Below are 23,226 nucleotides of genomic sequence, written 5' to 3' on the forward strand. Positions count from 1 at the left end.
AGGAAATATTCACAGATGAAATCTGGAAAGAAGCTTTCTGAGAAACTGCTTAGTGTTCTGTTAATTCATCTCACAGAGTTACATCTGTATTTCGTGGATCTCTTTGCTAGCCTTATTTCTGTGTAATCTGAGAACAGATATTTCGGATCCTTTGGAAGACTATAGGGCCAAAGGAAATATCCTCCGATAACAAAGAGAAAGAAGCTTTCTGAGAAACTTCTTTGTGTTCTGTGAAATCATTTCACAGAATTACAGCTTTCCCCTCAAGAACGCTTTCGCCAAGACAGTTCTTGTGGAATTGGCAAAGTGATATTTGGAAGCCCATAGAGGGCTATGGTGAAAAAGGAAATATCCTCAGATGAAATCTGGAAAGAAGCTTTCTGAGAAACTGCTTAGTGTTCTGTTAATTCATCTCACAGAGTTACATGTGTATTTCGTGGATCTCTTTGCTAGCCTTATTTCTGTGGAATATGAGAACAGATATTTCGGATCCCTTGGAAGACTATAGGGCCAAAGGAAATATCCTCCGATAACAAAGAGAAAGAAGCTTTCTGAGAAACTTCTCTGTGTTCTTTGAAATCATCTCACAGAGTTACAGCTTTCCCCACAAGAACCCTTTCGCTGAGACAGTTCTTGTGGAATTGGCAAAGTGATATTTGGAAGCCCCTAGAGGGCTATGGTGAAAAAGGAAATATCCTCAGATGAAATCTGGAAAGAAGCTTTCTGAGAAACTGCTTAGTGTTCTGTTAATTCATCTCACAGACTTACATGTGTATTTCGTGGATCACTTGGCTAGCCTTATTTCTGTGTAATCTGAGAACAGATATTTCGGATCCCTTGGAAGACTATAGGGCCAAAGGAAATATTCTCCGATAACAAAGAGAAAGAAGCTTTCTGAGAAACTTCTTTGTGTTCTGTGAAATCATCTAACAGAGTTACAGCTTTCCCCTCAAGAAGCCTTTCGCCAAGACAGTTCTTGTGGAATTGGCAAAGTGATATTTGGAAGCCCTTAGAGGGCTATGGTGAAAAAGTAAATATCTTCAGATGAAATCTGGAAAGAAGCATTCTGAGAAACTGCTTAGTGTTCTGTTAATTCATCTCACAGAGTTACATCTGTATTTCGTCGATCTCTTTGCTAGCCTTATTTCTGTGGAATCTGAGAACAGTTATTTCGGATCCCTTGGAAGACTATAGGGCCAAAGGAAATATCCTCCGATAACAAAGAGAAAGAAGCTTTCTGAGAAACTTCTTTGTGTTCTGAGAAATCATTTCACAGAGTTATAGCATTCTCGTCAAGAAGCCTTTCGCTAAGACAGCTCTTGTGGAATTTTCAAAGTGATATTTGGAAGCCCATAGAGGGCTATGGTGAAAAAGGAAATATCCTCCGATGAAATCTGGAAAGAAACTTTCTGAGAAACTGCTTAGTGTTCTGTTAATTCATCTCACAGAGTTACATCTGTATTTCGTGGATCTCTTTGCTAGCCTTATTTCTGTGGAATCTGAGAACAGATATTTCGGATCCCTTGGAAGACTATAGGGCCAAAGGAAATATCCTCTGATAACAAAGAGAAAGAAGCTTTCTGAGAAACTTCTTTGTGTTCTGTGAAATCATCTCACAGAGTTACAGCCTTCCCCTCAATAAGCCTTTAGCCAAGACAGTTCTTGTGGAATTGGCAAAGTGATATTTGGAACCCCTAGAGGGCTATGGTGAAAAAGGAAATATCCTCACATGAAATCTGTAAAGAAGCTTTCTGAGAAACTGCTTAGTGTTCTGTTAATTCATCTCACAGAGTTACATCTGTATTTCGTGGATCTCTTTGCTAGCCTTATTTCTGTGGAATCTGAGAACAGATATTTCGGATCCCTTGGAAGACTATAGGGCCAAAGGAAATATCCTCCGATAACAAAGAGAAAGAAGCTTTCTGAGAAACTTCTTTGTGTTCTTTGAAATCATCTCACAGAGTTACAGCTTTCCCGTCAAGAAGCCTTTCGTTAAGACAGTTCTTCTGGAAATGGCAAAGTGATATTTGGAAGCCCATAGAGGGCTATGGTGAAAAAGGAAATATCCTCAGATGAAATCTGGAAAGAAGCTTTCTGAGAAACTGCTTAGTGTTCTGTTAATTCATCTCACAGAGTTACATCTGTATTTCGTCGATCTCTTTGCTAGCCTTATTTCTGTGGAATCTGAGAACAGATATTTCGGATCCCTTGGAAGACTATTGGGCCAAAGGAAATATCCTCCGATAACAAAGAGAAAGAAGCTTTCTGAGAAACTTCTTTGTGTTCTTTGAAATCATCTCACAGAGTTACAGCTTTCCCCTCAAGAAGCCTTTCGCTAAGACACTTCTTGTGTAATTGGCAAAGTGATATTGGAAGCCCATAGAGGGCTATGGTGAAAAAGGAAATATCCTCAGATGAAATCTGGAAAGAAGCTTTCTGAGAAACTGCTTAGTGTTCTGTTAATTCATCTCACAGAGTTACATCTGTATTTCGTGGATCTCTTTGCTAGCCTTATTTCTGTGGAATCTGAGAACAGATATTTCGGATCCCTTGGAAGACTATAGGGACAAAGGAAATATTCTCCGATAACAAAGAGAAAGAAGCTTTCTGAGAAACTTCTTTGTGTTATTTGAAATCATCTCACAGAGTTACAGCTTTCCCCTCAAGAAGCCTTTCGCCAAGACAGTTCTTGTGGAATTGGCAAAGTGATATTTGGAAGCCCTTAGAGGGCTATGGTGAAAAAGGAAATATCCTCAGATGAAATCTGGAAAGAAGCATTCTGAGAAACTGCTTAGTGTTCTGTTAATTCATCTCACAGAGTTACATCTGTATTTCGTCGATCTCTTTGCTAGCCTATTTTCTGTGGAATCTGAGAACAGATATTTCGGATCCCTTGGAAGACTATAGGGCCAAAGGAAATATCCGCCGATAACAAAGAGAAAGAAGCTTTCTGAGAAACTTCTTGGTTTTCTGTGAAATCATCTCACAGAGTTACAGCATTCCCCTCAAGAAGGCTTTCGCCAAGACAGTTCTTGTGGAATTGGCAAAGTGATATTTGGAAGCCCATAGAGGGCTATGGTGAAAAAGGAAATATTCACAGATGAAATCTGGAAAGAAGCTTTCTGAGAAACTGCTTAGTGTTCTGTTAATTCATCTCACAGAGTTACATCTGTATTTCGTGGATCTCTTTGCTAGCCTTATTTCTGTGGAATCTGAGAACAGATATTTCGGATCCCTTGGATGACTATAGGGCCAAAGGAAATATCCTCCGATAACAAAGAGAAAGAAGCTTTCTGAGAAACTTCTTTGTGTTCTGTGAAATCATTTCACAGAATTACAGCTTTCCCCTCAGGAACCCTTTCGCCAAGACAGTTCTTGTGGAATTGGCAAAGTGATATTTGGAAGCCCATAGAGGGCTATGGTGGAAAAGGAAATATCCTCAGATGAAATCTGGAAAGAAGCTTTCTGAGAAACTGCTTAGTGTTCTGTTAATTCATCTCACAGAGTTACATGTGTATTTCGTGGATCTCTTTGCTAGCCTTATTTCTGTGGAATCTGAGAACAGATATTTCGGATCCCTTGGAAGACTACAGGGCCAAAGGAAATATGCTCCGATAACAAAGAGAAAGAAGCTTTCTGGGAAACTTCTTTGTGTTCTTTGAAATCATCTCACAGAGTTACAGCTTTCCCCTCAAAAACCCTTTCGCTGAGACAGTTCTTGTGGAATTGGCAAAGTGATATTTGGAAGCCCATAGAGGGCTATGGTGAAAAAGGAAATATCCTCAGATGAAATCTGGAAAGAAGCTTTCTGAGAAACTGCTTAGTGTTCTGTTAATTCATCTCACAGAGTTACAGCTGTATTTCGTCGATCTCTTTGCTAGCCTTATTTCTGTGGAATCTGAGAACAGATATTTCGGATCCCTTGGAAGACTATAGGGCCAAAGGAAATATCCTCCGATAACAAAGAGAAAGAAGCTTTCTGAGAAACTTCTTTGTGTTCTTTGAAATCATCTCACAGAGTTACAGCTTTCCCGTCAAGAAGCCTTTCGTTAAGACAGTTCTTGTGGAAATGGCAAAGTGATATTTGGAAGCCCATAGAGGGCTATGGTGAAAAAGGAAATATCCTCAGATGAAATCTGGAAAGAAGCTTTCTGAGAAACTGCTTAGTGTTCTGTTAATTCATCTCACAGAGTTACATCTGTATTTCGTCGATCTCTTTGCTAGCCTTATTTCTGTGGAATCTGAGAACAGATATTTCTGATCCCTTGGAAGACTATTGGGCCAAAGGAAATATCCCCCGATAACAAACAGAAAGAAGCTTTCTGAGAAACTTCTTTGTGTTCTTTGAAATCATCTCACAGAGTTACAGCTTTCCCCTCAAGAAGCCTTTCTCTAAGACACTTCTTGTGGAATTGGCAAAGTGATATTGGAAGCCCATAGAGGGCTATGGTGAAAAAGGAAATATCCTCAGATGAAATCTGGAAAGAAGCTTTCTGAGAAACTGCTTAGTGTTCTGTTAATTCATCTCACAGAGTTACATCTGTATTTCGTGGATCTCTTTGCTAGCCTTATTTCTGTGGAATCTGAGAACAGATATTTCGGATCCCTTGGAAGACTATAGGGCCAAAAGAAATATCCTCCGATAACAAAGAGAAAGAAGCTTTCTGAGAAACTTCTTTGTGTTCTTTGAAATCATCTCACAGAGTTACAGCTTTCCCGTCAAGAAGCCTTTCGTTAAGACAGTTCTTCTGGAAATGGCAGAGTGATATTTGGAAGCCCATAGAGGGCTATGGTGAAAAAGGAAATATCCTCAGATGAAATATGGAAAGAAGCTTTCTGAGAAACTGCTTAGTGTTCTGTTAATTCATCTCACAGAGTTACATCTGTATTTCGTCGATCTCTTTGGTAGCCTTATTTCTGTGGAATCTGAGAACAGATATTTCGGATCCCTTGGAAGACTATTGGGCCAAAGGAAATATCCTCCGATAACAAAGAGAAAGAAGCTTTCTGAGAAACTTCTTTGTGTTCTTTGAAATCATCTCACAGAGTTACAGCTTTCCCCTCAAGAAGCCTTTCGCTAAGACACTTCTTGTGTAATTGGCAAAGTGATATTGGAAGCCCATAGAGGGCTATGGTGAAAAAGGAAATATCCTCAGATGAAATCTGGAAAGAAGCTTTCTGAGAAACTGCTTAGTGTTCTGTTAATTCATCTCACAGAGTTACATCTGTATTTCGTGTATCTCTTTGCTAGCCTTATTTCTGTGGAATCTGAGAACAGATATTTCGGATCCCTTGGAAGACTATAGGGCCAAAGGAAATATCCTCCGATAACAAAGAGAAAGAAGCTTTCTGAGAAACTTCTTTGTGTTCTGTGAAATCATCTCACAGAGTTACAGCTTTCCCCTCAAGAAGCCTTTCGCTAAGACAGATCTTTTGAAATTGGCAAAGTGATATTTGGAAGCCCCTAGAGGGCTATGGTGGAAAAGGAAATATCCTCAGATGAAATCTGGAAAGAAGCTTTCTGAGAAACTGCTTAGTGTTCTCTTAATTCATCTCACAGAGTTACATGGGTATTTCGTGGATCACTTTGCTAGCCTTATTTCTGTGGAATCTGAGAACAGATATTTCGGATCCCTTGGAAGACTATAGGGACAAAGGAAATATTCTCCGATAACAAAGAGAAAGAAGCTTTCTGAGAAACTTCTTTGTGTTATTTGAAATCATCTCACAGAGTTACAGCTTTCCCCTCAAGAAGCCTTTCTCCAAGACAGTTCTTGTGGAATTGGCAAAGTGATATTTGGAAGCCCATAGAGGGCTATGGTTAAAAAGGAAATATCCTCAGATGAAATCTGGAAAGAAGCTTTCTGAGAAACTGCTTAGTGTTCTGTTAATTCATCTCACAGAGTTACATCTGTATTTCGTGGATCTCTTTGCTAGCCTTATTTCTGTGGCATCTGAGAACAGATATTTCGGATCCCTTGGAAGACTATAGGGCCAAAGGAAATATCCTCCGATAACAAAGAGAAAGAAGCTTTCTGGGAAACTTCTTTGTGTTCTTTGAAATCATCTCACAGAGTTACAGCTTTCCCGCCAAGAAGCCTTTCGTTAAGACAGTTCTTGTGGAAATGGCAAAGTGATATTTGGAAGCCCATAGAGGGCTATGGTGAAAAAGGAAATATCCTCAGATGAAATCTGGAAAGAAGCTTTCTGAGAAACTGCTTAGTGTTCTGTTAATTCATCTCACAGAGTTACATCTGTATTTCGTCGATCTCTTTGCTAGCCTTATTTCTGTGGAATCTGAGAACAGATATTTCGGATCCCTTGGAAGACTATAGGGCCAAAGGAAATATCCTCCGATAACAAACAGAAAGAAGCTTTCTGAGAAACTTCTTTGTGTTCTTTGAAATCATCTCACAGAGTTACAGCTTTCCCCTCAAGAAGCCTTTCGCTAAGACAATTCTTGTGGAATTGGCAAAGTGATATTGGAAGCCCATAGAGGGCTATGGTGAAAAAGGAAATATCCTCAGATGAAATCTGGAAAGAAGCTTTCTGAGAAACTGCTTAGTGTTCTGTTAATTCATCTCACAGAGTTACATCTGTATTTCGTCGATCTCTTTGCTAGCCTTATTTCTGTGGAATCTGAGAACAGATACTTCGGATCCCTTGGAAGACTATACGGCCAAAGGAAATATCCTCCGATAACAAAGAGAAAGAAGCTTTCTGAGAAACTTCTTTGTGTTCTGTGAAATCATCTCACAGAGTTACAGCTTTCCCCTCAAGAAGCCTTTCGCTAAGACAGATCTTGTGAAATTGGCAAAGTGATATTTGGAAGCCCCTAGAGGGCTATGGTGAAAAAGGAAATATCCTCAGATGAAATCTGGAAAGAAGCATTCTGAGAAACTGCTTAGTGTTCTGTTAATTCATCTCACAGAGTTATATCTGTATTTCGTCGATCTCTTTGCTAGCCTTATTTGGGTGGAATCTGAGAACAAATACTTCGGATCCCTTGGAAGACTATAGGGCCAAAGGAAATATCCTCCGATAACAAAGAGAAAGAAGCTTTCTGAGAAACTTCTTTGTGTTCTTTGAAATCATCTCACAGAGTTACAGCTTTCCCCTCAAGAAGCATTTCGCTAACACAGTTCTTGTGGAATTGGCAAAGTGATATTTGGAAGCCCATAGAGGGCTATGGTGAAAAAGGAAATATCCTCCGATGAAATCCGGAAAGAAGCTTTCTGAGAAACTGCTTAGTGTTCTGTTAATTCATCTCACAGAGTTACATCTGTACTTCGTCGATCTCTTTGCTAGCCTTATTTCTGTGGAATCTGAGAACAGATATTTCGGATCCCTTGGAAGACTATAGGGCCAAAGGAAATATCCGCCGATAACAAAGAGAAAGAAGCTTTCTGAGAAACTTCTTTGTTTTCTGTGAAATCATCTCACAGAGTTACAGCTTTCCCCTCAAGAAGGCTTTGGCCAAGACAGTTCTTGTGGAATTGGCAAAGTGATATTTGGAAGCCCATAGAGGGCTATGGTGAAAAAGGAAATATCCTCAGATGAAATCTGGAAAGAAGCTTTCTGAGAAACTGCTTAGTGTTCTGTTAATTCATCTCACAGACTTACATGTGTATTTCGTGGATCACTTGGCTAGCCTTATTTCTGTGTAATCTGAGAACAGATATTTCGGATCCCTTGGAAGACTATAGGGCCAAAGGAAATATTCTCCGATAACAAAGAGAAAGAAGCTTTCTGAGAAACTTCTTTGTGTTCTGTGAAATCATCTAACAGAGTTACAGCTTTCCCCTCAAGAAGCCTTTCGCCAAGACAGTTCTTGTGGAATTGGCAAAGTGATATTTGGAAGCCCTTAGAGGGCTGTGGTGAAAAAGTAAATATCTTCAGATGAAATCTGGAAAGAAGCATTCTGAGAAACTGCTTAGTGTTCTGTTAATTCATCTCACAGAGTTACATCTGTATTTCGTCGATCTCTTTGCTAGCCTTATTTCTGTGGAATCTGAGAACAGTTATTTCGGATCCCTTGGAAGACTATAGGGCCAAAGGAAATATCCTCCGATAACAAAGAGAAAGAAGCTTTCTGAGAAACTTCTTTGTGTTCTGAGAAATCATTTCACAGAGTTATAGCATTCTCGTCAAGAAGCCTTTCGCTAAGACAGCTCTTGTGGAATTGGCAAAGTGATATTTGGAAGCCCATAGAAGGCTATGGTGAAAAAGGAAATATCCTCCGATGAAATCTGGAAAGAAACTTTCTGAGAAACTGCTTAGTGTTCTGTTAATTCATCTCACAGAGTTACATCTGTATTTCGTGGATCTCTTTGCTAGCCTTATTTCTGTGGAATCTGAGAACAGATATTTCGGATCCCTTGGAAGACTATAGGGCCAAAGGAAATATCCTCTGATAACAAAGAGAAAGAAGCTTTCTGAGAAACTTCTTTGTGTTCTGTGAAATCATCTCACAGAGTTACAGCCTTCCCCTCAATAAGCCTTTAGCCAAGACAGTTCTTGTGGAATTGGCAAAGTGATATTTGGAACCCCTAGAGGGCTATGGTGAAAAAGGAAATATCCTCACATGAAATCTGTAAAGAAGCTTTCTGAGAAACTGCTTAGTGTTCTGTTAATTCATCTCACAGAGTTACATCTGTATTTCGTGGATCTCTTTGCTAGCCTTATTTCTGTGGAATCTGAGAACAGATATTTCGGATCCCTTGGAAGACTATAGGGCCAAAGGAAATATCCTCCGATAACAAAGAGAAAGAAGCTTTCTGAGAAACTTCTTTGTGTTCTTTGAAATCATCTCACAGAGTTACAGCTTTCCCGTCAAGAAGCCTTTCGTTAAGACAGTTCTTCTGGAAATGGCAAAGTGATATTTGGAAGCCCATAGAGGGCTATGGTGAAAAAGGAAATATCCTCAGATGAAATCTGGAAAGAAGCTTTCTGAGAAACTGCTTAGTGTTCTGTTAATTCATCTCACAGAGTTACATCTGTATTTCGTCGATCTCTTTGCTAGCCTTATTTCTGTGGAATCTGAGAACAGATATTTCGGATCCCTTGGAAGACTATTGGGCCAAAGGAAATATCCTCCGATAACAAAGAGAAAGAAGCTTTCTGAGAAACTTCTTTGTGTTCTTTGAAATCATCTCACAGAGTTACAGCTTTCCCCTCAAGAAGCCTTTCGCTAAGACACTTCTTGTGTAATTGGCAAAGTGATATTGGAAGCCCATAGAGGGCTATGGTGAAAAAGGAAATATCCTCAGATGAAATCTGGAAAGAAGCTTTCTGAGAAACTGCTTAGTGTTCTGTTAATTCATCTCACAGAGTTACATCTGTATTTCGTGGATCTCTTTGCTAGCCTTATTTCTGTGGAATCTGGGAACAGATATTTCGGATCCCTTGGAAGACTATAGGGACAAAGGAAATATTCTCCGATAACAAAGAGAAAGAAGCTTTCTGAGAAACTTCTTTGTGTTATTTGAAATCATCTCACAGAGTTACAGCTTTCCCCTCAAGAAGCCTTTCGCCAAGACAGTTCTTGTGGAATTGGCAAAGTGATATTTGGAAGCCCTTAGAGGGCTATGGTGAAAAAGGAAATATCCTCAGATGAAATCTGGAAAGAAGCATTCTGAGAAACTGCTTAGTGTTCTGTTAATTCATCTCACAGAGTTACATCTGTATTTCGTCGATCTCTTTGCTAGCCTATTTTCTGTGGAATCTGAGAACAGATATTTCGGATCCCTTGGAAGACTATAGGGCCAAAGGAAATATCCGCCGATAACAAAGAGAAAGAAGCTTTCTGAGAAACTTCTTGGTTTTCTGTGAAATCATCTCACAGAGTTACAGCTTTCCCCTCAAGAAGGCTTTCGCCAAGACAGTTCTTGTGGAATTGGCAAAGTGATATTTGGAAGCCCATAGAGGGCTATGGTGAAAAAGGAAATATTCACAGATGAAATCTGGAAAGAAGCTTTCTGAGAAACTGCTTAGTGTTCTGTTAATTCATCTCACAGAGTTACATCTGTATTTCGTGGATCTCTTTGCTAGCCTTATTTCTGTGGAATCTGAGAACAGATATTTCGGATCCCTTGGATGACTATAGGGCCAAAGGAAATATCCTCCGATAACAAAGAGAAAGAAGCTTTCTGAGAAACTTCTTTGTGTTCTGTGAAATCATTTCACAGAATTACAGCTTTCCCCTCAGGAACCCTTTCGCCAAGACAGTTCTTGTGGAATTGGCAAAGTGATATTTGGAAGCCCATAGAGGGCTATGGTGGAAAAGGAAATATCCTCAGATGAAATCTGGAAAGAAGCTTTCTGAGAAACTGCTTAGTGTTCTGTTAATTCATCTCACAGAGTTACATGTGTATTTCGTGGATCTCTTTGCTAGCCTTATTTCTGTGGAATCTGAGAACAGATATTTCGGATCCCTTGGAAGACTACAGGGCCAAAGGAAATATGCTCCGATAACAAAGAGAAAGAAGCTTTCTGGGAAACTTCTTTGTGTTCTTTGAAATCATCTCACAGAGTTACAGCTTTCCCCTCAAAAACCCTTTCGCTGAGACAGTTCTTGTGGAATTGGCAAAGTGATATTTGGAAGCCCATAGAGGGCTATGGTGAAAAAGGAAATATCCTCAGATGAAATCTGGAAAGAAGCTTTCTGAGAAACTGCTTAGTGTTCTGTTAATTCATCTCACAGAGTTACAGCTGTATTTCGTCGATCTCTTTGCTAGCCTTATTTCTGTGGAATCTGAGAACAGATATTTCGGATCCCTTGGAAGACTATAGGGCCAAAGGAAATATCCTCCGATAACAAAGAGAAAGAAGCTTTCTGAGAAACTTCTTTGTGTTCTTTGAAATCATCTCACAGAGTTACAGCTTTCCCGTCAAGAAGCCTTTCGTTAAGACAGTTCTTGTGGAAATGGCAAAGTGATATTTGGAAGCCCATAGAGGGCTATGGTGAAAAAGGAAATATCCTCAGATGAAATCTGGAAAGAAGCTTTCTGAGAAACTGCTTAGTGTTCTGTTAATTCATCTCACAGAGTTACATCTGTATTTCGTCGATCTCTTTGCTAGCCTTATTTCTGTGGAATCTGAGAACAGATATTTCTGATCCCTTGGAAGACTATTGGGCCAAAGGAAATATCCCCCGATAACAAACAGAAAGAAGCTTTCTGAGAAACTTCTTTGTGTTCTTTGAAATCATCTCACAGAGTTACAGCTTTCCCCTCAAGAAGCCTTTCTCTAAGACACTTCTTGTGGAATTGGCAAAGTGATATTGGAAGCCCATAGAGGGCTATGGTGAAAAAGGAAATATCCTCAGATGAAATCTGGAAAGAAGCTTTCTGAGAAACTGCTTAGTGTTCTGTTAATTCATCTCACAGAGTTACATCTGTATTTCGTGGATCTCTTTGCTAGCCTTATTTCTGTGGAATCTGAGAACAGATATTTCGGATCCCTTGGAAGACTATAGGGCCAAAGGAAATATCCTCCGATAACAAAGAGAAAGAAGCTTTCTGAGAAACTTCTTTGTGTTCTTTGAAATCATCTCACAGAGTTACAGCTTTCCCGTCAAGAAGCCTTTCGTTAAGACAGTTCTTCTGGAAATGGCAGAGTGATATTTGGAAACCCATAGAGGGCTATGGTGAAAAAGGAAATATCCTCAGATGAAATATGGAAAGAAGCTTTCTGAGAAACTGCTTAGTGTTCTGTTAATTCATCTCACAGAGTTACATCTGTATTTCGTCGATCTCTTTGGTAGCCTTATTTCTGTGGAATCTGAGAACAGATATTTCGGATCCCTTGGAAGACTATTGGGCCAAAGGAAATATCCTCCGATAACAAAGAGAAAGAAGCTTTCTGAGAAACTTCTTTGTGTTCTTTGAAATCATCTCACAGAGTTACAGCTTTCCCCTCAAGAAGCCTTTCGCTAAGACACTTCTTGTGTAATTGGCAAAGTGATATTGGAAGCCCATAGAGGGCTATGGTGAAAAAGGAAATATCCTCAGATGAAATCTGGAAAGAAGCTTTCTGAGAAACTGCTTAGTGTTCTGTTAATTCATCTCACAGAGTTACATCTGTATTTCGTGTATCTCTTTGCTAGCCTTATTTCTGTGGAATCTGAGAACAGATATTTCGGATCCCTTGGAAGACTATAGGGCCAAAGGAAATATCCTCCGATAACAAAGAGAAAGAAGCTTTCTGAGAAACTTCTTTGTGTTCTGTGAAATCATCTCACAGAGTTACAGCTTTCCCCTCAAGAAGCCTTTCGCTAAGACAGATCTTGTGAAATTGGCAAAGTGATATTTGGAAGCCCCTAGAGGGCTATGGTGGAAAAGGAAATATCCTCAGATGAAATCTGGAAAGAAGCTTTCTGAGAAACTGCTTAGTGTTCTCTTAATTCATCTCACAGAGTTACATGGGTATTTCGTGGATCACTTTGCTAGCCTTATTTCTGTGGAATCTGAGAACAGATATTTCGGATCCCTTGGAAGACTATAGGGCCAAAGGAAATATCCTCCGATAACAAAGAGAAAGAAGCTTTCTGGGAAACTTCTTTGTGTTCTTTGAAATCATCTCACAGAGTTACAGCTTTCCCGCCAAGAAGCCTTTCGTTAAGACAGTTCTTGTGGAAATGGCAAAGTGATATTTGGAAGCCCATAGAGGGCTATGGTGAAAAAGGAAATATCCTCAGATGAAATCTGGAAAGAAGCTTTCTGAGAAACTGCTTAGTGTTCTGTTAATTCATCTCACAGAGTTACATCTGTATTTCGTCGATCTCTTTGCTAGCCTTATTTCTGTGGAATCTGAGAACAGATATTTCGGATCCCTTGGAAGACTATAGGGCCAAAGGAAATATCCTCCGATAACAAACAGAAAGAAGCTTTCTGAGAAACTTCTTTGTGTTCTTTGAAATCATCTCACAGAGTTACAGCTTTCCCCTCAAGAAGCCTTTCGCTAAGACAATTCTTGTGGAATTGGCAAAGTGATATTGGAAGCCCATAGAGGGCTATGGTGAAAAAGGAAATATCCTCAGATGAAATCTGGAAAGAAGCTTTCTGAGAAACTGCTTAGTGTTCTGTTAATTCATCTCACAGAGTTACATCTGTATTTCGTCGATCTCTTTGCTAGCCTTATTTCTGTGGAATCTGAGAACAGATACTTCGGATCCCTTGGAAGACTATACGGCCAAAGGAAATATCCTCCGATAACAAAGAGAAAGAAGCTTTCTGAGAAACTTCTTTGTGTTCTGTGAAATCATCTCACAGAGTTACAGCTTTCCCCTCAAGAAGCCTTTCGCTAAGACAGATCTTGTGAAATTGGCAAAGTGATATTTGGAAGCCCCTAGAGGGCTATGGTGAAAAAGGAAATATCCTCAGATGAAATCTGGAAAGAAGCATTCTGAGAAACTGCTTAGTGTTCTGTTAATTCATCTCACAGAGTTATATCTGTATTTCGTCGATCTCTTTGCTAGCCTTATTTGGGTGGAATCTGAGAACAGGTACTTCGTATCCCTTGGAAGACTATAGGGCCAAAGGAAATATCCTCCGATAACAAAGAGAAAGAAGCTTTCTGAGAAACTTCTTTGTGTTCTTTGAAATCATCTCACAGAGTTACAGCTTTCCCCTCAAGAAGCATTTCGCTAACACAGTTCTTGTGGATTTGGCAAAGTGATATTTGGAAGCCCATAGAGGGCTATGGTGAAAAAGGAAATATCCTCCGATGAAATCCGGAAAGAAGCTTTCTGAGAAACTGCTTAGTATTCTGTTAATTCATCTCACAGAGTTACATCTGTACTTCGTCGATCTCTTTGCTAGCCTTATTTCTGTGGAATCTGAGAACAGATATTTCGGATCCCTTGGAAGACTATAGGGCCAAAGGAAATATCCGCCGATAACAAAGAGAAAGAAGCTTTCTGAGAAACTTCTTTGTTTTCTGTGAAATCATCTCACAGAGTTACAGCTTTCCCCTCAAGAAGGCTTTGGCCAAGACAGTTCTTGTGGAATTGGCAAAGTGATATTTGGAAGCCCATAGAGGGCTATGGTGAAAAAGGAAATATTCACACATGAAATCTGGAAAGAAGCTTTCTGAGAAACTGCTTAGTGTTCTGTTAATTCATCTCACAGAGTTACATGTGTATTTCGTGAATCTCTTTGCTAGCCTTATTTCTGTGGAATCTGAGAACAGATATTTCGGATCCCTTGGAAGACTATAGGGCCAAAGGAAATATCCTCCGATAACAAAGAGAAAGAAGCTTTCTGAGAAACTTCTTTGTGTTCTGTGAAATCATTTCACAGAATTACAGCTTTCCCCTCAAGAACGCTTTCGCCAAGACAGTTCTTGTGGAATTGGCAAAGTGATATTTGGAAGCCCATAGAGGGCTATGGTGAAAAAGGAAATATCCTCAGATGAAATCTGGAAAGAAGCTCTCTGAGAAACTGCTTAGTGTTCTGTTAATTCATCTCACAGAGTTACATGTGTATTTCGTCGATCGATTTGCTAGCCTTATTTTTGTGGAATCTGAGAACAGATATTTCGGATCCCTTGGAAGACTATAGGGCCAAAGGAAATATCCTCCGATAACAAAGAGTAAGAAGCTTTCTGAGAAACTTCTTTGTGTTCTTTGAAATCATCTCACAGAGTTACAGCTTTCCCCACAAGAACCCTTTCGCTGAGACAGTTCTTGTGGAATTGGCAAAGTGATATTTGGAAGCCCCTAGAGGGCTATGGTGAAAAAGGAAATATCCTCAGATGAAATCTGGAAAGAAGCTTTCTGAGAAACTGCTTAGTGTTCTGTTAATTCATCTCACAGACTTACATGTGTATTTCGTGGATCACTTTGCTAGCCTTATTTCTGTGGAATCTGAGAACAGATATTTCGGATCCCTTGGAAGACTATAGGGCCAAAGGAAATATTCTCCGATAACAAAGAGAAAGAAGCTTTCTGAGAAACTTCTTTGTGTTCTGTGAAATCATCTCACAGAGTTACAGCTTTCCCCTCAAGAAGACTTTCGCCAAGACAGTTCTTGTGGAATTGGCAAAGTGATATTGGAAGCCCATAGAGGGCTATGGTGAAAAAGGAAATATCCTCAGATGAAATCTGGAAAGAAGCTTTCTGAGAAACTGCTTAGTGTTCTGTTAATTCATCTCACAGAGTTACATCTGTATTTCGTCGATCTCTTTGCTAGCCTTATTTCTGTGGAATCTGAGAACAGATACTTCGGATCCCTTGGAAGACTATACGGCCAAAGGAAATATCCTCCGATAACAAAGAGAAAGAAGCTTTCTGAGAAACTTCTTTGTGTTCTGTGAAATCATCTCACAGAGTTACAGCTTTCCCCTCAAGAAGCCTTTCGCTAAGACAGATCTTGTGAAATTGGCAAAGTGATATTTGGAAGCCCCTAGAGGGCTATGGTGAAAAAGGAAATATCCTCAGATGAAATCTGGAAAGAAGCATTCTGAGAAACTGCTTAGTGTTCTGTTAATTCATCTCACAGAGTTATATCTGTATTTCGTCGATCTCTTTGCTAGCCTTATTTGGGTGGAATCTGAGAACAGATACTTCGGATCCCTTGGAAGACTATAGGGCCAAAGGAAATATCCTCCGATAACAAAGAGAAAGAAGCTTTCTGAGAAACTTCTTTGTGTTCTTTGAAATCATCTCACAGAGTTACAGCTTTCCCCTCAAGAAGCATTTCGCTAACACAGTTCTTGTGGAATTGGCAAAGTGATATTTGGAAGCCCATAGAGGGCTATGGTGAAAAAGGAAATATCCTCCGATGAAATCCGGAAAGAAGCTTTCTGAGAAACTGCTTAGTGTTCTGTTAATTCATCTCACAGAGTTACATCTGTACTTCGTCGATCTCTTTGCTAGCCTTATTTCTGTGGAATCTGAGAACAGATATTTCGGATCCCTTGGAAGACTATAGGGCCAAAGGAAATATCCGCCGATAACAAAGAGAAAGAAGCTTTCTGAGAAACTTCTTTGTTTTCTGTGAAATCATCTCACAGAGTTACAGCTTTCCCCTCAAGAAGGCTTTGGCCAAGACAGTTCTTGTGGAATTGGCAAAGTGATATTTGGAAGCCCATAGAGGGCTATGGTGAAAAAGGAAATATTCACACATGAAATCTGGAAAGAAGCTTTCTGAGAAACTGCTTAGTGTTCTGTTAATTCATCTCACAGAGTTACATGTGTATTTCGTGAATCACTTTGCTAGCCTTATTTCTGTGGAATCTGAGAACAGATATTTCGGATCCCTTGGAAGACTATAGGGCCAAAGGAAATATCCTCCGATAACAAAGAGAAAGAAGCTTTCTGAGAAACTTCTTTGTGTTCTGTGAAATCATTTCACAGAATTACAGCTTTCCCCTCAAGAACGCTTTCGCCAAGACAGTTCTTGTGGAATTGGCAAAGTGATATTTGGAAGCCCATAGAGGGCTATGGTGAAAAAGGAAATATCCTCAGATGAAATCTGGAAAGAAGCTTTCTGAGAAACTGCTTAGTGTTCTGTTAATTCATCTCACAGAGTTACATGTGTATTTCGTCGATCGATTTGCTAGCCTTATTTCTGTGGAATCTGAGAACAGATATTTCGGATCCCTTGGAAGACTATAGGGCCAAAGGAAATATCCTCCGATAACAAAGAGTAAGAAGCTTTCTGAGAAACTTCTTTGTGTTCTTTGAAATCATCTCACAGAGTTACAGCTTTCCCCACAAGAACCCTTTCGCTGAGACAGTTCTTGTGGAATTGGCAAAGTGATATTTGGAAGCCCCTAGAGGGCTATGGTGAAAAAGGAAATATCCTCAGATGAAATCTGGAAAGAAGCTTTCTGAGAAACTGCTTAGTGTTCTGTTAATTCATCTCACAGACTTACATGTGTATTTCGTGGATCACTTTGCTAGCCTTATTTCTGTGGAATCTGAGAACAGATATTTCGGATCCCTTGGAAGACTATAGGGCCAAAGGAAATATTCTCCGATAACAAAGAGAAAGAAGCTTTCTGAGAAACTTCTTTGTGTTCTGTGAAATCATCTCACAGAGTTACAGCTTTCCCCTCAAGAAGACTTTCGCCAAGACAGTTCTTGTGGAATTGGCAAAGTGATATTTGGAAACCCATAGAGGGCTATGGTGAAAAAGGAAATATTCACAGATGAAATCTGGAAAGAAGCTTTCTGAGAAACGGCTTAGTGTTCTGTTAATTCATCTCACAGAGTTACATCTGTATTTCGTGGATCTCTTTGCTAGCCTTATTTCTGTGGAATCTGAGAACAGATATTTCGGATCCCTTGGAAGAATATAGGGCCAAAGGAAATATTCTCCGATAACAAAGAGAAAGAAGCTTTCTGAGAAAGTTCTTTGTGTTATGTGAAATCATCTCACAGAGTTACAGCTTTCCCCTCAAGAAGCCTTTCGCCAAGACAGTTCTTGTGGAATTGGCAAAGTGATATTTGGAAGCCCTTAGAGGGCTATGGTGAAAAAGTAAATATCTTCAGATGAAATCTGGAAAGAAGCATTCTGAGAAACTGCTTAGTGTTCTGTTAATTCATCTCACAGAGTTACATCTGTATTTCGTCGATCTCTTTGCTAGCCTTATTTCTGTGGAATCTGAGAACAGATACTTCGGATCCCTTGGAAGACTATAGGGCCAAAGGAAATATCCTCCGATAACCAAGAGAAAGAAGCTTTCTGAGAAACTTCTTTGTGTTCTTTGAAATCATCTCACAGAGTTACAGCTTTCCCCTCAAGAAGGCTTTCGCCAAGACAGTTCTTGTGGAATTGGCAAAGTGATATTTGGAAGCCCATAGAGGGCTACGGTGAAAAAGGAAATATTCACAGATGAAATCTGGAAAGAAGCTTTCTGAGAAACTGCTTAGTGTTCTGTTAATTCATCTCACAGAGTTACATCTGTATTTCGTGGATCTCTTTGCTAGCCTTATTTCTGTGGAATCTGAGAACAGATATTTCGGATCCCTTGGAAGTCTATAGGGCCAAAGGAAATATCCTCCGATAACAAAGAGAAAGAAGCTTTCTGAGAAACTTCTTTGTGTTCTGTGAAATCACTTCACAGAATTACAGCTTTCCCCTCAAGAAGCCTTTCGCCAAGACAGTTCTTGTGGAATTAGAAAAGTGATATTTGGAAGCCCATAGAGGGCTATGGTGAAAAAGGAAATATCCTCAGATAAAATCTGGAAAGAAGCTTTCTGAGAAACTGCTTAGTGTTCTGTTAATTCATCTCACAGAGTTACATCTGTATTTCGTCGATCTCTTTGCTAGCCTTATTTCTGAGGAATCTGAGAACAGATATTTCGGATCCCTTGGAAGACTATAGGGCCAAAGGAAATATCCTCCGATAACAAAGAGAAAGAAGCTTTCTGAGAAACTTCTCTGTGTTCTTTGAAATCATCTCACAGAGTTACAGCTTTCCCCACAAGAACCCTTTCGCTGAGACAGTTCTTGTGGAATTGGCAAAGTGATATTTGGAAGCCCCTAGAGGGCTATGGTGAAAAAGGAAATATCCTCAGATGAAATCTGGAAAGAAGCTTTCTGAGAAACTGCTTAGTGTTCTGTTAATTCATCTCACAGACTTACATGTGTATTTCGTGGATCACTTTGCTAGCCTTATTTCTGTGTAATCTGAGAACAGATATTTCGGATCCCTTGGAAGACTATAGGGCCAAAGGAAATATTCTCCGATAACAAAGAGAAAGAAGCTTTCTGAGAAACTTCTTTGTGTTCTGTGAAATCATCTCACAGAGTTACAGCTTTCCCCTCAAGAAGCCTTTCGCCAAGACAGTTCTTGTGGAATTGGCAAAGTGATATTTGGAAGCCCTTAGAGGGCTATGGTGAAAAAGTAAATATCTTCAGATGAAATCTGGAAAGAAGCATTCTGAGAAACTGCTTAGTGTTCTGTTAATTCATCTCACAGAGTTACATCTGTATTTCGTCGATCTCTTTGCTAGCCTTATTTCTGTGGAATCTGAGAACAGATACTTCGGATCCCTTGGAAGACTATAGGGCCAAAGGAAATATCCTCCGATAACCAAGAGAAAGAAGCTTTCTGAGAAACTTCTTTGTGTTCTTTGAAATCATCTCACAGAGTTACAGCTTTCCCCTCAAGAAGCATTTCGCTAAGACAGTTCTTGTGGAATTGGCAAAGTGATATTTGGAAGCCCATAGAGGGCTATGGTGAAAAAGGAAATATCCTCCGATGAAATCTGGAAAGAAACTTTCTGAGAAACTGCTTAGTGTTCTGTTAATTCATCTCACAGAGTTACATCTGTATTTCGTGGATCTCTTTGCTAGCCTTATTTCTGTGGAATCTGAGAACAGATATTTCGGATCCCTTGGAAGACTATAGGGCCAAAGGAAATATCCTCTGATAACAAAGAGAAAGAAGCTTTCTGAGAAACTTCTTTGTGTTCTGTGAAATCATCTCACAGAGTTACAGCCTTCCCCTCAATAAGCCTTTAGCCAAGACAGTTCTTGTGGAATTGGCAAAGTGATATTTGGAACCCCTAGAGGGCTATGGTGAAAAAGGAAATATCCTCACATGAAATCTGTAAAGAAGCTTTCTGAGAAACTGCTTAGTGTTCTGTTAATTCATCTCACAGAGTTACATCTGTATTTCGTGGATCTCTTTGCTAGCCTTATTTCTGTGGAATCTGAGAACAGATATTTCGGATCCCTTGGAAGACTATAGGGCCAAAGGAAATATCCTCCGATAACAAAGAGAAAGAAGCTTTCTGAGAAACTTCTTTGTGTTCTTTGAAATCATCTCACAGAGTTACAGCTTTCCCCTCAAGAAGCCTTTCGCTAAGACACTTCTTGTGTAATTGGCAAAGTGATATTGGAAGCCCATAGAGGGCTATGGTGAAAAAGGAAATATCCTCAGATGAAATCTGGAAAGAAGCTTTCTGAGAAACTGCTTAGTGTTCTGTTAATTCATCTCACAGAGTTACATCTGTATTTCGTGGATCTCTTTGCTAGCCTTATTTCTGTGGAATCTGAGAACAGATATTTCGGATCCCTTGGAAGACTATAGGGCCAAAGGAAATATCCTCCGATAACAAAGAGAAAGAAGCTTTCTGAGAAACTTCTTTGTGTTCTGTGAAATCATCTCACAGAGTTACAGCTTTCCCCTCAAGAAGCCTTTCGCTAAGACAGATCTTGTGAAATTGGCAAAGTGATATTTGGAAGCCCCTAGAGGGCTATGGTGGAAAAGGAAATATCCTCAGATGAAATCTGGAAAGAAGCTTTCTGTGAAACTGCTTAGTGTTCTGTTAATTCATCTCACAGAGTTACATGGGTATTTCGTGGATCACTTTGCTAGCCTTATTTCTGTGGAATCTGAGAACAGATATTTCGGATCCCTTGGAAGACTATAGGGCCAAAGGAAATATTCTCCGATAACAAAGAGAAAGAAGCTTTCTGAGAAACTTCTTTGTGTTCTGTGAAATCATCTCACAGAGTTACAGCTTTCCCCTCAAGAAGCCTTTCGCCAAGACAGTTCTTGTGGAATTGGCAAAGTGATATTTGGAAGCCCTTAGAGGGCTATGGTGAAAAAGGAAATATCCTCAGATGAAATCTGGAAAGAAGCATTCTGAGAAACTGCTTAGTGTTCTGTTAATTCATCTCACAGAGTTACATCTGTATTTCGTCGATCTCTTTGCTAGCCTATTTTCTGTGGAATCTGAGAACAGATACTTCGGATCCCTTGGAAGACTATAGGGCCAAAGGAAATATCCTCCGATAACAAAGAGAAAGAAGCTTTCTGAGAAACTTCTTTGTGTTCTTTGAAATCATCTCACAGAGTTACAGCTTTCCCCTCAAGAAGCATTTCACTAAGACAGTTCTTGTGGAATTGGCAAAGTGATATTTGGAAGCCCATAGAGGGCTATGGTGAAAAAGGAAATATCCTCCGATGAAATCCGGAAAGAAGCTTTCTGAGAAACTGCTTAGTGTTCTGTTAATTCATCTAACAGAGTTACATCTGTACTTCGTCGATCTCTTTGCTAGCCTTATTTCTGTTTAATCTGAGAACAGATATTTCGGATCCCTTGGAAGACTATAGGGCCAAAGGAAATATCCGCCGATAACAAAGAGAAAGAAGCTTTCTGAGAAACTTCTTTGTGTTCTGTGAAATCATCTCACAGAGTTACAGCTTTCCCCTCAAGAAGGCTTTCACCAAGACAGTTCTTGTGGAATTGGCAAGGTGATATTTGGAAGCCCATAGAGGTCTATGGTGAAAAAGGAAATATTCACAGATGAAATCTGGAAAGAAGCTTTCTGAGAAACTGCTTAGTGTTCTGTTAATTCATCTCACAGAGTTACATCTGTATTTCGTGGATCTCTTTGCTAGCCTTATTTCTGTGGAATCTGAGAACAGATATTTCGGATCCCTTGTAAGACTATAGGGCCAAAGGAAATATCCTCCGATAACAAAGAGAAAGAAGCTTTCTGAGAAACTTCTTTGTGTTCTGTGAAATCATTTCACAAAATTACAGCTTTCCCCTCAAGAACCCTTTCGCCAAGACAGTTCTTGTGGAATTGGCAAAGTGATATATGGAAGCCCATAGAGGGCTATGGTGAAAAAGGAAATATCCTCAGATGAAATCTGGAAAGAAGCTTTCTGAGAAACTGCTTAGTGTTCTGTTAATTCATCTCACAGAGTTACATCTGTATTTCGTGGATCTCTTTGCTAGCCTTATTTCTGTGGAATCTGAGAACAGATATTTCGGATCCCTTGGAAGACTATAGGGCCAAAGGAAATATCCTCCGATAACAAAGAGAAAGAAGCTTTCTGAGAAACTTCTTTGTGTTCTTTGAAATCATCTCACAGAGTTACAGCTTTCCCCTCAAGAACCCTTTCGCTGAGACAGTTCTTGTGGAATTGGCAAAGTGATATTTGGAAGCCCATAGAGGGCTATGGTGAAAGAGGAAATATCCTCAGATGAAATCTGGAAAGAAGCTTTCTGAGAAACTGCTTAGTGTTCTGTTAATTCATCTCACAGAGTTACATCTGTATTTCGTCGATCTCTTTGCTAGCCTTATTTCTGTGGAATCTGAGAACAGATATTTCGGATCCCTTGGAAGACTATAGGGCCAAAGGAAATATCCTCCGATAACAAAGAGAAAGAAGCTTTCTGAGAAACTTCTTTGTGTTCTGTGAAATCATCTCACAGAGTTACAGCTTTCCCCTCAAGAAGCCTTTCGCTAAGACAGATCTTGTGAAATTGGCAAAGTGATATTTGGAAGCCCTAGAGGGCTATGGTGAAAAAGGAAATATCCTCAGATGAAATCTGGAAAGAAGCTTTCTGAGAAACTGCTTAGTGTTCTGTTAATTCATCTCACAGAGTTACATGTGTATTTCGTGGATCACTTTGCTAGCCTTATTTCTGTGGAATCTGAGAACAGATATTTCGGATCCCTTGGAAGACTATAGGGCCAAAGGAAATATTCTCCGATAACAAAGAGAAAGAAGCTTTCTGAGAAACTTCTTTGTGTTCTGTGAAATCATCTCACAGAGTTACAGCTTTCCCCTCAAGAAGACTTTCGCCAAGACAGTTCTTGTGGAATTGGCAAAGTGATATTTGGAAACCCATAGAGGGCTATGGTGAAAAAGGAAATATTCACAGATGAAATCTGGAAAGAAGCTTTCTGAGAAACGGCTTAGTGTTCTGTTAATTCATCTCACAGAGTAACATGTGTATTTCGTGGATCTCTTTGCTAGCCTTATTTCTGTGGCATCTGAGAACAGATATTTCGGATCCCTTGGAAGACTATAGGGCCAAAGGAAATATTCTCCGATAACAAAGAGAAAGAAGCTTTCTGAGAAACTTCTTTGTGTTCTGTGAAATCATCTCACAGAGTTACAGCTTTCCCCTCAAGAAGCCTTTCGCCCAGACAGTTCTTGTGGAATTGGCAAAGTGATATTTGGAAGCCCTTAGAGGGCTATGGTGAAAAAGTAAATATCTTCAGATGAAATCTGGAAAGAAGCATTCTGAGAAACTGCTTAGTGTTCTGTTAATTCATCTCACAGAGTTACATCTGTATTTCGTCGATCTCTTTGCTAGCCTTATTTCTGTGGAATCTGAGAACAGATACTTCGGATCCCTTGGAAGACTATAGGGCCAAAGGAAATATCCTCCGATAACCAAGAGAAAGAAGCTTTCTGAGAAACTTCTTTGTGTTCTTTGAAATCATCTCACAGAGTTACAGCTTT

This window comes from Macaca fascicularis, chromosome 2 (genome assembly GCF_037993035.2).
Source record: "Macaca fascicularis isolate 582-1 chromosome 2, T2T-MFA8v1.1".
NCBI lineage: Eukaryota > Metazoa > Chordata > Mammalia > Primates > Cercopithecidae > Macaca > Macaca fascicularis.